The sequence below is a fragment of the Vanellus vanellus genome (assembly GCF_965231255.1).
Source record: "Vanellus vanellus genome assembly, chromosome: 3".
NCBI classification, from domain to species: Eukaryota; Metazoa; Chordata; class Aves; order Charadriiformes; family Charadriidae; genus Vanellus; species Vanellus vanellus.
In genome coordinates this window covers 103,938,498-103,956,752 of record NC_138907.1, presented here as the reverse complement: position 1 = coordinate 103,956,752, position 18,255 = coordinate 103,938,498, and the positions used below count along the sequence as shown (strand labels likewise).

Genomic DNA, 18,255 nt, shown 5'->3' with positions numbered 1-18,255 from the left:
CAAGACTGGTATACACAGATGAGCAGCTCAGAACGTCCCATCCCCCACTATTTTTTAAAATTTTGGATTAGTTAATGCACTAGAGGTCATATGCAGAAGGAAGGCATGTGGTTGTTATCATATATTTTAGGCTTATAGAAGATTTCTGTAACATAAATTCTTAAAAACCTTCAAAGGTGCCTTTAAACTGTTTATGGAGTTCCAAATACAATTTTTTTAGACCACTTTAAGGTAGGACACAAAACAAGCCAAAGAAAGGGTGTTTCCTGAAAAACGAATACAGAGAATACATGAGATATACACAAATAGGTTTTATTCAAGGAAGAAATTGTTTCTCAAGAAAATGCAGATATATGACAAGCATTCCTCAGTTTCCCATAGAGTGGTTAACACTGATATGTTCCCAACTTATGTTATGCATACAATATTACTTCTACGACCTTAAAACAAAAAAGAAATATGTATTTTTCTGACAATGCTTCTAGCATGTTAAGTCTTTTAAAAAATAACTTGGTATTCTTTATCCCCATCAATCTTGGCCCCCAAACATAAGGAATGCAAACCAAAAATACCTGTTTTTCCTCACAGTAAAGGTCAGGTTCAGATATTTACACAACTGCTTAGATACTAAGGAAGAAAATACTTTTCTTTTTTTTTTTTTTTCAGAGCATGGAATAAATCAATATAAAATCAACAAATCAAAATAAAATCAAATTTCTGTTGATGAACTCAAAAACGATAACCAGATAATTGCCCTAGTGGTGTTCCTAGGAATGTGATGAAGTTTTCAAAGACTTGTAGTTACCTCAGAATTAGAAACCATCAAATGTTTCAGATCACTGCATCTTGCAAAATACTGCACCAAAAGCATGACTGTTAAAAAAGATACATATGTCTATAATTAGCACTTGTAATAAAAAACAGAATACCTAATAAAGGTAGTCATAAAAAAAGGTAACCATGATCTGATCATCAAACAATTGCTGAATTTTCATGTATTAGTATTGCAGTTTCTCTTTTAAAACTTGATGTTAAAGATGGACAGAGAATAACCAAGTCACTTGATAGTCCTGAAGAATTTTTCCAAGCATTTCTTTCCTCAGACCCTTCCTTTACTATCTCTTTCCTATCCACACCAGTACTAGCTTTGTTCCCACCTAACCAGGTCTTTCCCTACTACAGGCAGAGTTAAAACACAGAACAAGGTTGTCCTGGGTCTGGCTAGGATGTTAGGTTTCTTCATTACAGAACAAGTGAAAATCACAGCTCAGGAATAGACAGAGTTTTTATTTTAACTCTTGAGGAGACAGCTTTCAGTGAGCTAGAAGGCTTGAAAGCATTCATTACCCCTAGCTGTGCCGCACACTGCATCACGTGAGTGCCATCCTCCCACCTTCCACTCGTGGCACACATGACTCAGAGCCATCTCTGCAGGGACACATCAGCACTTAGGTAATTTAAAAGTTCTAATTTAACTGTCTTAATGCTTAGACATCATCAGCTTAAGCCAAATCCCTTCCTCCCAGGATTTTCTGCCATGCTCATGTCTCTCTACATTAGGCACTGAATTTTAACTACATCCAAGATCTTGGTTTCAACTTATCTCTGACATTCACCTCTCATTAGCCAAGTCAGGAGTGCAGGACACAGCCTGTTCAGAACCAAAACTTCACAGTGAGCATCTACATTGGCCATTAAATGCCAATGCTATCAGAAGCAAATCTCCCATTTCTCTGTGCAATGGCAGTTAATTCCAGTTGGGTATATCATTTCTAGTGATATACAAAATGTCACAATCACAAAGGGATAATGTTTATAAGAAGCTGATATGTTTGATACCCTTTGTAGCAGAAAGAATAGTGTTAAACCACATTGAAAATTCTTGCTAACCTTCTGAAAGACATTGAAGAAAACCTAACAAAGGAAATTGAAGAAAACCTAACAAAGGAAACATCTCTTCCTTAGTGGTGTGTTCCTATAATGAAGCCCTATATGAGAAACCACGTATAATTGGTTCACTGGAACTTGATGAAGGTGAAGATATCGTAATGCGAATTCCACTTCTTCCAAAAATTTTGGCACTTCCTCTAGCTTCTTTGCTATTTTTTCCCCTTTATTTTCTGTTAGAGGACAAGAACAAGTCTCAACACATTATTTTAGTGTAGATGTATATTTTTATTTTTCCTTTCTTGCCCTCAGTTAAATAGCAGAGCCTCTGATTATAAATATTGACAGATTACATCCGAATGAGCAAATGGAAGTCCATTTGCCAGATTTTCCAAACGATTTTAGAGGAGCTTGTGAATCATCATCCAAATACCTGATGAACAGCTTGCTGTAGCACTAAAGGATTCCTGAGGCTTTAATACCTTCGATTTGCACATTGCAAAGCAGCAGATGAATAAGTAAGATTTCATGTACAGTTCTGTCAGATCTGTATCAGATACCACTCATTAATCTTATTGTACTTCTAATAGGCATGGTGAGATCAGCAGAGAAGAGCTCCACCTTTCAAAGTCCAAATCAGTCCTAGCTCTTCCCCTCTGCAGATTCCTACTTCACCATCAGAGTCCTGGGAAGTTTTTTACAGGGTGAGCTTTTTCTCCCGATTCCAAAAAGTACACGGTGATGAGCAAATGTTATTTATCTTTTTAACTGTTGAAGGAACTGAGACATAAATGGATGCTAAGCAGTTTGTCCAAGCTCATGTTTGCTAATAATCACATCAAAGAGTGTCAAGGAAGAAATATCTCACCTCCAGCAAATATTAAGAAACGGCCCATTTCCCGAGTATGATCTATGAGTACCTGACCAATGACAAATACAGAGTGGTCTTTTAAGAAGCAAAAATACATTTGGCTCTTTCACTTGTTTTGACTTGGAAGAGGGAAAAGAACGAAAGGCAGAAAGAAGTTAGTCATCCTCAGCAGACAACTGTTGTCTGCTGTAACAGACATAAGATGATTTCACTAGAATTTAATGGCTCACATGCACAAAGTCTCAGTCCAGTTGCTGGTAAACAGGAACCCCATTTTACAAGCCTTTCCCATCATGACAGTGCATTTTTTTTCCTTTTCAGTTTGTGAGCTTAAATAATTGGTCTCAGCTTGCAGAAGTGAGATTAATTTCATAAAGATGTATTTCAGTTACTAACTGTAATTGCAACACTTCAATCTATGAAGTAGTGTAACAAGATGGTTTTCCACCTTGAAAAGAAATAGAGTAGAAAATGAGTTTACCAGGGATCTTTCCTCACCAATAAGTAAGTAGCAGTGATTACATCAGGAATATCAGCTCCAAGTGCAGAGTCCAAGTTTTACCTCATAGTTATAAAGTACCTTGTAATAGAAGAATAGAAGAGTAATAATTTTATTTTTTGAACAGTGAAAAGTTATAAAATTCTTCTTTTACTTTCATTTCCAAAATTATCCAATTTGTGACAAAAATAAGTTTGGTAGAAAAGTCTTCATAAATAATCACGTTTAATGTACTGTACAGATGAAATACAATATCAGCAATATCTTTATGGAAGCATGAAAAGTTCTATAGCCATTATGGGTTTCCAGTATATAATCATAAGAAAAATTACACTCAGGATTTTGTGAGAACAGCTAAAAATACTAACAAAAAACCCTCCTTACTTTGATAGTTAATATTTATTAACATGACACTTCAGTAATGGCCAGGTGAACAATGCACATCTTTGAATGCTTTCTTTCCATTGGGGTACTTAAATGTAGATGAAAGAAAAGAGCTCCTAGGAGCCTGAATATTGCTTTTAAATTACAGGCAACTCTTTTGAGGCCTGAGTTATAAACACAAAATGCCACTTAGAACCTTCACAAATAAAACTGATAGGGTTATTACTCTTACGAAGGCTAACACGTACATAAATAAAAATATTATCAACATCAGCAGACAACAGGCAAACACCACCGTCATCAGTCCAAAATATAATTAATAGGAAAGGAAAGCATCACCATGATGAGCACTTAAGCTATAAAGAACTCTCCACTGCTCACCACTAGAAATTCTTTCTTATAAGTTAAAAGCTTGATTCTATTACATTGACTATATCAAGGAAAATCTTATCCGTATGGAAGCTAATTTCAAATTACTTCAGTAGGACTGGAACACATACATGGATTCATATTTTCGTTCAATAGATCAATCAGTCTTTAATTTTTATATTTACAGTCTTTGGCATTCAAGGCTAATGACTTAAAGCTTCTAAAATCATACAATTGGCTTGAAATAATTGCAGGATTTAAAATAACACCATGTTTTTTGAATAGCCTCATTTAAGCTTCCAAAGATCATCTTTTAAGCTCTTCGTTAAAACCATAAAGGATGACACTTTCTATTAAAAATAAGTTGAAGATACTATGTAACAATGTGTTTTCTGAAAACAAGAGGCTTTTAAAAACCACCTATATTGTGAACTAGTTACAGTATCTGCAAACAGTATGTCATATCAGTATGATATGATACCAATTATGACACATTAGTATGTCCTGAAGACCCTACATGAAGTTATGGGGAATCATCAGCTTCACAAATTTCAAAGCAAATAAACAAACATAGGTATGAAAAATCACGGGACAGACCCCTTTCTTTTTGGAAAAAAAGAAAAAAACAAACAACAACAAAAAACCCCACACAAAATAAAAGAAAACAAACCCACAAAAAGAAAAAAAAAAAAAAAACAAACCAAAACCAAACCCCAAAACAAGCAATTGTTCCATATACCATAAGGTTTAAAATAAATGCTTTTTTCCATTTGTGGTTTACAATACTGTAAATATCCGACATTTAGAAAATTTCTGTTATGGCCTACGGTAAATATAGGGAACAGAATTCTTTGGCTTGCCTTGCAGAAACTATCATCATCAATTTACTGATCAGCAGTCACTTTGCTCAGTAGATCTCAATTTTTTTCTTAACCCTGCCAAGTCCGTCATCAGTTCCAGTCCCAGCTTCACCACCTTGTCTCAGGTGACTAGAAGACAGTCACACTGAGATAAGATGTTCTCTCCCTTTCTCCCTTTTTTGCTCAGAACTGTGTCAGATGGCAGATAAAAAGGGCCTTAAGCCAGTGGTGCCCATCAGACTATTCCCAGGCTGACAGGTAGGAGAAGAAAATTGAAACTCTTCTGGTTTTGATGGGATGGAAAGAGGGAGTGGGTCAGTGGTGATTTACCTCAGAAACCTGTCACATTTTCACAGAAAAGGAGCAATGAGAAACCATGGGGAAGTATACTCTGCCTCTTTTAGCTGCACTGACTGGGAGATCAGTTTTAGGAGGTGGGCCAATGGGAAAAACAGCCAGCTAAAGAAGACACCCAGGCAGCATAGACTTTCATTAGATTTGCAGCTTTCCCAGACATGGACAGAGTGATATAAACCGAGGTATAAACCAAAAGCTCAGTATTTGTACATACACAAAAAAATGAGTGAGAGATGACAGTATTGGATGCTAATAGACATATAATAGTTGATCTGAATTACTTGCTGCCTAGGAAACAGAGGTACAGGTAACCCAGAGGAAAAAAACAAGAGGAATTTCAGCACAATAGTAATGTGTGATGAGTATGCTGTGCAGAAAAAAAAAGCCAAGGTCAAAGAAGAATGCCCCTTCATCTGTCTAATGCAAAACCTTTCATTCCCTTGCACATTAGTTTTAACAGACATAAGACTACAGCATTAAAGTAACAAGGTAACCCTTCTGCATTACTTTACTTTTCCTTAATATGACTATTTGTATAGCGCTTGGAATACCAGCACTTTTCTTTACTAATTTTCACTAGAAACAGCCATCATAAACATTCCAACAATTGCAACCCAAAGCTAACACAGCTGAAAGTAATCCAAGGCATTCAGAGCCTGGTCCAGCACCTCTCAAACAATAAGAAAGTGGTATCCAAAAATACACATGAAGAATTGGTCCTCTGATGAATATGGATATTCTCACAATTCTTCCCCTTCCTTGGATTTAGAGTTACATAACAGCTATTCTACAAAACCAATGTGAAAATTATAGTGATAATTATATGTCATTTCAGTACTCTTTTTCAGTATTAGTCTAATTGCATTAGAATTTAAATTTTCATCCAGAAAAAGACAAGGAACTGTTGTTTGTTTGTTTGTTTGTTCTTTTAAAGATGCTGTCTGTGAACACAAAAGAGAGCATAATTACATTTTACAGAAAGTACTCAGATTTTTACATTACAAAATTAGGTAAGAGTAGGTTTTCTTTCCAATATTTAAAGAGATTCCAATTTCAGTCAAAATTATAGCTTTGACTAATTAAATAGATAAATTAAATCTATTGATTTTTGCTAAAGGTAAATGTTGAAATACTAATTAGCTGACATTAAGCTATATTTAAAATTGCATTATTTTGTTTACAGTAAGATCAGTACCATTTAAGGTATTAAACACATTAGATGCTGTCAATATATGTACAGTTAAATTGCTAGTAGGATAGCATATTTTGTTCATGACTATGGTATCACCTGGTGAAAGTCTTTAGCTTGCTTACTGACAACAAATGACAGACTATGTCTTTTAATACCATTCCCATTCAGCAGTCTGAGAACTGGGAACTGATCAATGACCTCATGTTCTCTTGAAATTCAGGCAGCAAATATTTTGTGCTTATTGCTTATACAAGATTAATGAATGTCATCTTAGCACAGAAGCATTCCTCTTTGTATTCTATCCCAGTTCATAAAAAGATCAAATTCATTCTGAAACTTTTAAAACAGATCTGTTTTTCACGGTTTCAAAAAGGGACAATAAAAAGAAACATACTGTGCAAAATATATACACATTTTTGTGCGGAAGCAGGTGTTAAAACTTTTGTTTGAATATGTAAAATTTTGGGATACTTCCTGGTGTTCAAAGTAATTGCTGTTCACTAAAACAAGCAAACAAAAATTTCGTGTTAAATTCTCAGGATGTATTCAAAAAAGACTGCATAAACAAGGGAGTATTACATCCTTACAAAACTAATGGCAGATGTACATGACCTCCTCCTGTGTCTGTACAAAATCCAGCCACAGACTGATCAGTCACAGGCTGATTCCAGTCACAGTCACACCTCTTGAACAATCACCTGAAAATCTCACCCGTACGGGTCTCTACACCATCAGAGTTGTCCTAGGCTCTGATACAGGCCTTCTTTGTTAGGGTAGGTCATGGCAAAATCTTGAAACTTTGGGCAATTCAGCTGACCTAACTTTAGACATCTCCAGTATCAATCCCCACATCCTACGCTGGTCATCCTACACTCTTTTTTCATGTCAAGGAAGAGAAACAGAAACAATGCAACTGAGCTGTTTTGTACATACAAATGACGTGAAGTTTATTCAAGCAGTACCTACTCTACATCAGTATTTTAGACAACTTCAGTATTTTCAAAGTACATGATTAAAAACCAGTTACCTAAATGCATGAGGAAGCACTGACTTTGTAAGACTAACTATAAATAGTAGGTGTCCCCGCTTTTTGAAAACAGATCATGCATGTGGAAAACAAATTTCAGGGACCCAAATTTGAACACCTCTGACCTACTTCCTAAACAAGGAATCTGGATGAGTGACAAGCTGCCTTTGATTAGCTGACAGGATTAGTAGGTTCTATTTTCCACTGAAAATAGTCTCTTCTCTTGTCTACAACAAAATAAAAATTAAACGATGCATTTGTTCAGGACAGATTACAAATCAACCAAAGCACCTGAATATTATCACAAATGCAAATGTGAGGCCTCACAAAGAACTTCACACAAGAAAACAGACAGATCAGGAGCCACCTGAGGAATCACTACACAAGGCACCGTAATGCCGCCAAGCATGGTGAAATGCTACTGGGCTGCATAAAGAGCTGTGTTGTAACTGAAAGATCATAAAATAGCAGGTAACAAAATTATTTTTTTAAAATCACTGTAGGCAGGATCTAGCTAATACACTGTAATACTTCAGTCTTACCGCAGGTTACAAAGCTCTCTCTAATGAAGCACAGTCATTTTTCAGAAGATTCTAAATTTTAAATATTTTTCTCAGTAGTTTTTCATGTGTCAACTAATGTTGATTTTGTTTTCACTCAGAATGAAAGCAAGGTTTAAAATATCAGAATTTTCAGTAAATAGTTATTTCAAATTTCCATAAGATTCAGTATGAGATAAACGTATACACTGAATTTATATCTACTGAGCTAAGGGGCACAAGTTAAAATTGGGTATTTTGGATTTGATTTTATTAGCTCGAACTGGTTTTCAATACATTCTGTGACGCTGAGGACATAAAACAGAGAGAACCATGCAGCTTGTTCTGAAGGATGAAAAACAATTTGGATCTGAATATGTTCTTTGGGAATGTTTTTCTGCTGTTGCAGAGAACTGAGAGAGATTTCATGTGTATAAGCGATTCTCATGACAATTTAAAATAAACATTTATGTAAAGCTTTTTGTCTATTATGACTTTTGAGAGCCATGATGATCGACTCTACTTTTGCCATCACATCTATTTTGTTTCATCATCATGTTCCCTTTCTCCAATCTTCTTGACATTTTATTGTAAATGGAAATGCACCAGTCTCGTTGCTGTTACTTCAACCTCTTTACTTGAAAAACAAGTTTTGTTTTTTGCCTTTCGGGTTTTTTTTTTTTTTTTGTCAGATAACTATTGTTTTATCTTTCTGTGCACTTAGCTGTTGTTTTCTTATAGTTGTATGTTAAAAAACAATATGCAAAAAATCATTTTTCATTATCTGCTACAAAATGGAAAGAAACAAGCTCTTCCTTCAGCTACCATATTTGGCAAATTTTTGCTAATTTAATGGACAATATGGACTCTCAGTATAATCTCCTTTCTGTGTTGTCAGTTAATGACAAGGTGGTCGCAATATTGCTACTAATTCATGATCTCACTAACACACAGTCAGAGGCTTCTCAAGCAAACGTCAGTGTAACAAAGCAATACCACAACACAGCAGCATCCCAGTACACCACAAAAGCCACGTGAAACACGAGGATTTATGAAATGCAAATTCTGATGTGAAATTCAAGATAACTTTGAAAGCGTGGAGAATGAATGTCTCTGTTTTAATTCTGTTATCACTACTTTGCCTGCTCATCTTTATTAAATATCATAAGGAGAATTCTGAGAAGCATTCATAAGGCAAGGTATCATGACGAGCTTTTACTCCATTACATAGTCTCTCCTTCAGAATCAAAATTTTGAAGCACTATCCTATCTATGATAGATTTTCAATCCCTTTCCAAAAACAAGACAGGTCACACATTCTCAGAAACTGCCCTGTAAAATCATTGCTTCCTGGTAGGAACAAACAGCCTTGGGAAGACACATGAGCAGTGTTCTCCAGAAATGGAATATTCTTCCAACTGTGAATAAGATCAAAATTTAAGATACACTTGGAAAAACACATTTGGAAACAAAATTATCCCCTTGCAAGTTGCTTAACCTTATGTATGAGTAATTTTAAATTAAAAGCCCATCCTGAAGAAAACACAAAGCAATCACACATCTGAACATGTTTTCAAACACCTTACATGAAATTAAAAAGTAAAAATAATGTAACTCTTAGTGCCAGAAAAATCTTTTCAGCACTGTTGCTTTGTTTTACCAGCCATGACCAACAACATTATTAACTAATTTTAATGCTGGAGGCAGGACTGAATCCTTCATTTAGATACAGTATGGTTCATTGTTGAAAACCTGAAAATTCATTTATGAATCTTATCCAATGAGGTCCAGCCCTCCTAGACTAAGCTGTCTGATATGCCAAAGTATGAAGTACCAATTTTTGCTTTGGTGTTTCAGTCTTGTTCTTTCGCAGAACTGGACCTTGAACTGACTTCAGTTCTTTACACTAATGACCATTCTACTGACATTCACAGCACCGTACTTAGATAAAAGCTGGTCACCCAAAAAGGAGTGAAATGTACATTCAGAATCTGTAACGGAATTTTTTTCAGATGGAAAGCAAGGTAGGCATATCTCTTGAATAGTATATTAACTCCTTAACAATAAAAGCTTTTCCTTTTCAAGGTTCCCTGAGATTTCATTTAAAAATTTACAGAAGACATAATATTGCAGAATAGCTCTTATTAGCATTGTGTACTTCCAGTTCATTTCCCCTTCTACACCTTTCCTTTCTTATCTTGTCTTTCCACGTCCTTCTTTTAGAAGGACATTACAAAGGCAACCAAAGTTTTTATGCAGAAGAGGAAAAACACAGCCTATATATAAGCAGAATTACCTTTAATTAGATTGCATGTCAAGGCTTTTCCTGAAGCATCGCTAAGTGTTTTAATGTTAATTAATTAAAATTTTAATGTTTCGTGTCTCTGAGACCAGATTCCTCTAAAAAAGAAAGAAGACTAAATCTCAGAATTTATTTGACCTGAAGAGTCAAGGGGCAAATGACAATACTATTCATTATTAAAAAAAAATATTTCAGAGTTGCAAATGATTACTCAATTACTATAAATTCTGTCATTTACTTTTTGTGTTTTAGAATGTCTGAGGTTTCTATTTTTAGGGCTTTATTATTAACAACTCGGAGACTTTTACACTTTCTTTGCTGTACAGGAATAGAGAGGCTGCTTTATGTTTTCTTGGCAATAACATACAATTCATACCATTCAGAGTGGTTTAAAAACTAAGGGAAGCAGGAGGGCATTGTTTCAGTTAGTGATTTATCTAACTTGCTGACTGAAGATCAGGTGGGAAGGCAAAAAGTTTCTGAAGGTGAGTCATAGTGATGAGGTAAGTACCTTTGAGAAGGGATTTTTTTTTTTTTTTATTTCTTTGAAAACAGCAAGCCTAATAAGAAAGAAGACAGGTCCACAGCCTGTTGGAAGTTTCTCAACACCCCAAGTTTCTTGAAACAAGTTGTTTCTTCTTGTTCCTTTCCACCTGACATAGAAGACAGCCTTGAAAGCCTCTGAGAGAATCTGTATTGATTTCCTCTTAAGGATGGATTAGAAGAATGTAAGCCTTGAGGAAAACAGCTGCCATTTCTCTATAGTGTATTTTAAAGGAAAAAAAAAATCCATTGTGTCTCTACCAGTTGATTCCAGAGTCAGTGAGTAATAGCCCCAAAATACTTCCCAACATTTAAAAGTGTGAATGAGTCCCTTTGGTCATACTGCTGATGCTTGTTTCACTATCACAGATCTATCTTGATGTTAAAAATGTTGATGTTAACAAATGCTGGGATATTTACACCTTTGATGTCACGGATTACTTGCTCAATAGCCGAAGGAATTGCCAATACCACTTTATGGGAATACTTGTATACTTCCCTATTTAAAGTGAGTCTTGTTCTAACATTGCTGGAGTTTCATCTTACCAAACATTTTATGTTACATTGTATATGTATGGGTTCAGAAATCCTCATTGTGAAAACACTGAATGAGTTATTTTTTTAAGGACTTGGACCATACATTGACTAAAGTTCAGGTATTTCTCTGTTTTTAATTATCATTGGTGAGATAGCATCATATTAATAACATCTATCTGTTGGATAGCAATAATTGCCATTTGTCTCATTAGGGATATTCCTATCTAGGTGAGAAATTGAGATACAAATGCATTTTAGTGGTTAAACATGTGGTTTAAAATAACTCAACTCCCTGGAAACACAGATTTCAAAACACTGCAAAGCAGCCTCAGATCTTAGGCTTTCAAAGTAGTCAAACTAAATACTATGCAATTTACTCAGTAGGGATAATTAGACTAGTATTTAAAAATGAAGTTCAGTCTGCTCTGCAGGGTTACTAAAGATCCAGTGATAGTATCTGTAGGAGAAATCTCAATCACTCATACGGTCCACACTAAAGCTTGTACATTGGTCATGCTAACAACTACACGCAGCACAGGTATGAATAAATTGAACAGTATGATAGGCACAAAGTTACTAATACATGTCAGGTCCAATTTCCTGGATTGTTCTGTGTAAAAATTTGAAACCAAAGAGAGACTGCAAAATCAACGCATCATGATACAAGACAAAACAGATTCAGAAACGAGCTATTGGAAGCAAATGTCTACAATCAAGCTCTTAAACATCTGAAGCTTTTTCAACTGTCCAGTGTCACATCAGGAGTATCACTCTAGAGCTGAGACTCTACAGAGTGATCCAGCAAGCCAATTCCTAGCTATACCTTTATTCTCACATTTTTTCATAAGAAATATCATTATTTCACCCACAAGAAATGAATTTAGGAAATTTCCAGTTTCACGTGGAACTTAGTTCCAGTTCCAACTTTTTCCATTTTCCCCCTCTTTTTTTTGCCAAATCTCTTACAATTCAACTCACACACACAAACCTACCTAAAATGCACCCAGCAGTGCTAGTACCAGCCTAACTACAGACTACAAACTGCAGCACCGTCTCCTTTCCCTCGCTCATCTATAGGCATTCTCAGTCCCGTATGCAAGCTCAGTGCCCATCTCAGTTTTCTAATGCACAGGGAAAAATGTGGAAAGGTTGAGGGAGGTGATTCTCCCTCTATATTCTGTTCTTGTAAGACCCCACCTGGAATATTGCATCCAGCTCTGGAGCCCTCAACATAAGAAGGACATGGACCTGTTGGAGCAAGTCCAGAGGAGGGCCACAAAAATTACCAAAGGGCTGGAGCACCTCTCCTATTAAGATAGGCTGAGACAGTTGGGGTTGTTCAGCCTGGAGAAAAGAAGGCTCTTGGAAGACCTTATAGTGGCCTTCCAGATCTGAAGGGCACCTACAAGAAGGCTGGAGAGGGACTTTTTACAAGGGCACGTAGTGATAGGATGAGGGATAATGGCTTCAAACCAGAAAAGGGGAGATTTAGAATAGATATTAGGAAAAATTTTTCACTCTGAGGGTGGTGAGACACTGGAACAGGTTGCCCAGGGAAGTTGTGGAGGCCCCATACCTGGAAGTGTTTAAGGCCAGGCTGGATGGGGCTTTGAGCAACCTGGTCTAGTGGGAGGTGTCCCTGGCCATGGCAGGGGGGTTGGAACTCGATGATCTTTAAGTTCCCTTCCAACCTAAACCATTCTATGATTCTATGACTGAGGGAAGTGAAGCAAGTCATTCAGTAGCCAGAAACCTCTCTTGTCATTGACACTAGAGAACACCAAAGAAAGCACAACTTCCTGACAACAACTTTTTTTTCTGATTTGGAGTTCATTTGACAATGGAATATGAACTTCCAAATACCTAGGCATAGAGCTTGTGCCATTTTACAGCAGTATAAGAGCTCTAGAGATTTAATTGGCTATACTGACATTTCGCAATGACAAATCATGCATACCTGAAATTACTATTCTGATTTTATGGGAAGATACCATACTTCACTTTCTTTCTTTCATGTTGGTGTGTGGGAATAGAAATATCACTGTGTCTAAAGGTGGTTCTGTATTTTAAAGAACGTGCAAGTAATCCATGGCCAAAGTTATTAGGTCAATAAAAACGTGTGAAATATTTTTTGAAGATCATTGCTACATAATTACATTTTTGTTAATAACTTTGTAATGTAGAGCACTGACATCCCTGCCCAAAGTATTCAGTACATTTACACAGCGTGTATCAGGTTTTTTTTTTCTTCTAGTATAGTGCAACTGCGTTAGCTGACACACCATTGCAATTATCAGGTGTTTACAGTTGCTATGCCAAAACAGAGTCTTAATCCGTAAATCAGGAAATTTTAAAACCTGTGCAATGTCTGGCAGTAAGTCTTATACAGTATTAAATACTAAAATAGATAAGGACATTGTTTGAAAATGAGCTTCTTTTAATAAACAGAAAGAAAGCAAAGAAATACAAAATTGTTTTCCATTTGCTGTCTTCATGTAAAATCAAAAATAATACCTGCTTCCAACCATATCTCCTTGAACCTACATATTGCACTGCCTTACTTGTTGGAGAGGTGTTGTAAGGTTATAAACAGAAAACAGGTGTATGATTGCTTCTGTTTGAATAAAAGCCAAAAAGTAAGATAACTAAAAATGGGAAAATAATTTATTTATCAATAAATATATCAATATATTCCTAAATTAGGCAGACAGAGTATTAGTATATGTTGTTAGTCTTAGGTACAAATGTATATCCATGGAACAGTGATATAACTAAGAATTTATCAAGGAACACATAAAACTGAGTGAAGTATGATGAATATCCTGTTCTAAATACTGTTGCTTCCATCTTACAAAAAATACTAATTAGTTATTTAATAAATACATCAACACTACTATCTGATGACACTATTAACTAAGAAATCATCGATCTCATTTTTGAAACATTAACTACATAATAAGCAGAGCTTCATGGTGGGGCACACAGGACAGAATAGTGCCCTAATTTTGAAAACTGGGTAAATTAAACCCTTTAAGTGCAAACCAAGAACAATCTGACCAAAAAAACCCACAATTTCTGTTCTTCCAGTACCTGAGTATTTAAAATGTACAACCAGGTGTTTTCAAAAATTAGTGAGAGAGATTGACCCCAACTAATTGCAGCAGGTAATCTTCATCAGGTAACCTTAGGCTATGTATAGTCAATGCAGATAGGCACCTCCAGAAAGCAATTGGTCTGGCCTTTCTTAGACATCTCTGGAGACGCCTATTTCTACCTGGGATTATGAATTGAACCACAGTCACTGCCATCAACTTACACAAGTACCATCAAGCAAAGAAAGGAAAATTCCACGTGAATGTACTTTCAATTTATTGTACAGGCTGTGCAAATTCCATGTCATTTGTGTTGCACTTAAGCATCAATATTATTTGATTTGGTGACTTTGTTCTATCTCATTTAAATTGGACTTGAATGAGAACTTACATAGAGCAATTGACTAAGACAGAATTTCATCCTGTGTGTCATTTACATATGTCCTTAGATTGTTAAATGACAAAGAGCCCAAGCATTTCCTCCTCTTTAGAAACTGTAAAATTCCACACATTCCCATCTGAGTTGTCTTGAATCACTGATTTTCTCTAATAGCTTGAATGCTGAATCAACATCATACAGTGCTGAGAGAGACATAGTAGTTTTAGATCCAAAAATACTCTGAATATTTTATTAAAAATTGTCACTTCTATAAACATTATTTTTACAAATAAAAAATGTCGGAAGACTTGCAACAGGGACTAACAGAAGAACTCAAGGCAGAGGCAGCTTTACATATATTCAGAATTACACTGAAGGTACTACTTGCACAAAAACTAAACCATTTTAAATCATTATATACTTAAACAAATGTATTTCTTTCTGAAAATACACTTTGCGAAGCAGAATAATAACACAGTTCAACAAAGACAATTGCAGAGTCCTACACCGGGGACAGAGTAAATCCATGCAACAACCTGCAGGGAACAACAAGTTGAATACGAATCATCAGTGTGCCCTTGCAGTAGAGGCGGCCAACCACCTCCTGGGCTGTGTTAGTAATAGTACAGCCAACAGTTGAGGCAAGTGATTATTCCCTTCTATTCTGCACTTGAGAGACCAAATCTGGAGTCCTGTGTGCAGGTTTGGGCCCCCCAGTAATAGACATAAAGGAAAAATGCTGTGGAGAACACCAAGATATTCACGGGGTGCAGTACAAGATGTACGAAGAGAAGCTGAGAGAATTAGGTTTGCTGAGTTTTAAGAAAAGACTAATGGAAGATATTATTGCTGTTTTCAGCTACCTCATGGGAAAGTCTATAGAAGGCAGAGCCAGGCTTTTACAGGGGTGCACCCTGACAGGATGGAAGAAAACAGACATTGAAACATGGAAAATTCCAGGTAGGCATTAGGAAACGTTTTTTCCAACATTACATTTGTCAACCATTGAAGCAAGTCGCCTGAAGAGTTGGTGGAATTTGCATTCCTTAGAGCAGCTCAAAATTCAGCGGGACAATGCCTTGAGCAATGACGTTTTGAGGCCATGTTTGAGTAGGTCCTTGGCCCACATGACCTCAAGCAGACCTTTCCAACCTATATTAATCTACAAGTCTGTGAAAGATTAATAGTACAGTAGCCTTGTAAGTCCCTCCATTTTCAGTGGGACAGTATGTATTAACGCTGCAGAATTACAGAAGAGCTGCACTAAATGCCTGAAAGCTTTCTCCACTTTTAACTTATTCTATTTGCTTTTGTTGAATATATGTAAATTTTGTGGTAACTTGTAAAAGATGCAATGAACTACACAAAGTAAGAATTATACATTGGACACAAAAAAATATTGGATCACCTGAACTATGAAGCTATATTTTTCTCAATAAGTTGCACTCTGTGCGAGTGGTACATGCATAAGCCTTCACTGGCACCAAGCAACAGAGCCAGGACTTTTGCTCACTGCATTTAGTCCAGAAAATAATGTAAAGAAAGGCCTTTGGCAGTCATACCCCGAAAATTAGGAGATATAAATATGAATGCTAAACTATTTGTTATGATGTCATTTTTTTAAACAGGCAATGGTATTGTTCCATGACATATAATTCTCTACCTATGAATCAAGGTAGCCAATGACCAGCAAGTTAAGTCTTGTATTTTACTAGAGTACATAGTATGAGACAAAATATAGAGGAGAAGAGAGAAGATTTGAGAGAAGATTTTCAAGTAACCTGCTTTTTCCCTTGCAGTCATGTAATAAAATCACTGTTTCAGAGCTTGGAGCGTGGACTTTCCAGGCAGAAGTAGCATTGCAAACCATGACATTTACATTACAGCAGTACATTCAAAGCAGAACATTTTATCAGACTGACAGATCATCTCAGCTCAAGGTTACAATCTGGGCCCAACCTAATGCTTGTTCATATTTGCCAGCCCAAAATCTTGAGGCATCTAAAAACTCACATCTTGCCCTACAGGAATTTCTGTTGACTAGTGAAAATGCATTGGCTTCGTTTGGTCTGCTCAAATACTTACATTAAATGCAAGAACAGTATTGTTAGTAGACTTTTAGAAGACCCAAATTCCTCTTGAAAGGCTGAAATTAAACTAAGAGCATTCTGTAGTATGGTGTATGGATGACTGAAATGTTTTCTTCAGTCTTCTAAATTTACAATAGATGTAGAAGATAAACCAGGGGGGTTTAATTTGTAAATTCTTCAAAGTGCCCTTTATTACCTGACAGGATAAGCAACCCCAAAAATATGTTTTCACACTGTTAATAAAAGAGATGATTGTTAAAATTTGAAGATATCCTAGGGCTCCTGGATATTTCCTTAGTTCTGCAGAAATAGAAAGGCAATGGAAGAAATAATCTTTTTCTGCAATGTGGAAGACTCTTCCCCACAAGTCTAGTGGGCCTTTATAAAAGTTCATCTGTTGATAGTCATTTGTCCAGAAAGTAGAACGCTGCTCTAGCCAGTAGAACAGGCAACTCTAATTTATTCCTAATTATGTACAAATATAAAATAAGTAAAACTATACAGTTTTAAGTCAATTATGTAAAAATACTACAGAAAAGAGCAAGTGGAGATGGCAAGAGAAGTATGGAGAAAGCATAGCCCACCATATTTAAACAGATGGGGAAACAGAAGGCCAAAGTCAAGTGATTTGCTGAAGGTCACACCATTAGCTAATGACAAGATCTCACAACAATCACTCAACATGCAAGAATATTCAGAACTCGGCAAAAGCCTCCTGCACTCCCTCTCACTTGGGCTAAAGCCTGTTCCTGCAGCCTCAGTCAGCATACCTGAAGATGAAATTAAGAACACATTTTACATGGACAATTTTTTCCTTCCTAGCCTTTATGTAAGGTTAACATAGTGTGTAAATTTCATCATGCCTAATTTCAAAGCTAAGCTACTACTACCACATATTACAGTGGAAAAGGTTGCAGTTCTTAAAAAAATAATTTCATAGCATATGCAATCTACCCTTCAACTACAACTATCCTCACTTTTACTTTGGCTGAGCTGTACTCCTATATAAAGCAGGAGCAAAACTGAGGAAACCAGCTTCTTCCCCTTAGTTTCTGATAAGCTCTCCCTCATTTCAGTAATTGTAATGTTTTTAGGGGGTTTTTAAAGAAAACTATATAACCACAGAAGCACAATATTTCCACAGCATTAAGACATCATGACCAAAAATCATAGGAAAGAAATGTATGATATCTAGTCACTGAAAGATGTGAGCAGAAGAGACTCCTTACCATAAAAAGTGAGGAAATGGATTAAAAAAATTATACTGGGTATTCATAAACTTGAAATGGGAAGAGAATTATCCATTTGCTAAAGGAATATGCATGTA

The 18,255-nt window shown here is 36.0% G+C and overlaps 1 protein-coding gene across 1 annotated transcript in view; it reads right to left on the bottom strand.

Moving 5' to 3' along the window:
- Positions 1 to 18,255, bottom strand: part of CSMD1 (CUB and Sushi multiple domains 1) — a gene marked incomplete at both ends in the record, with an annotated part of 1,228,645 nt that overhangs the window by 1,122,503 nt on the left and 87,887 nt on the right. The gene's annotated exons all lie outside the window — the stretch shown is intronic.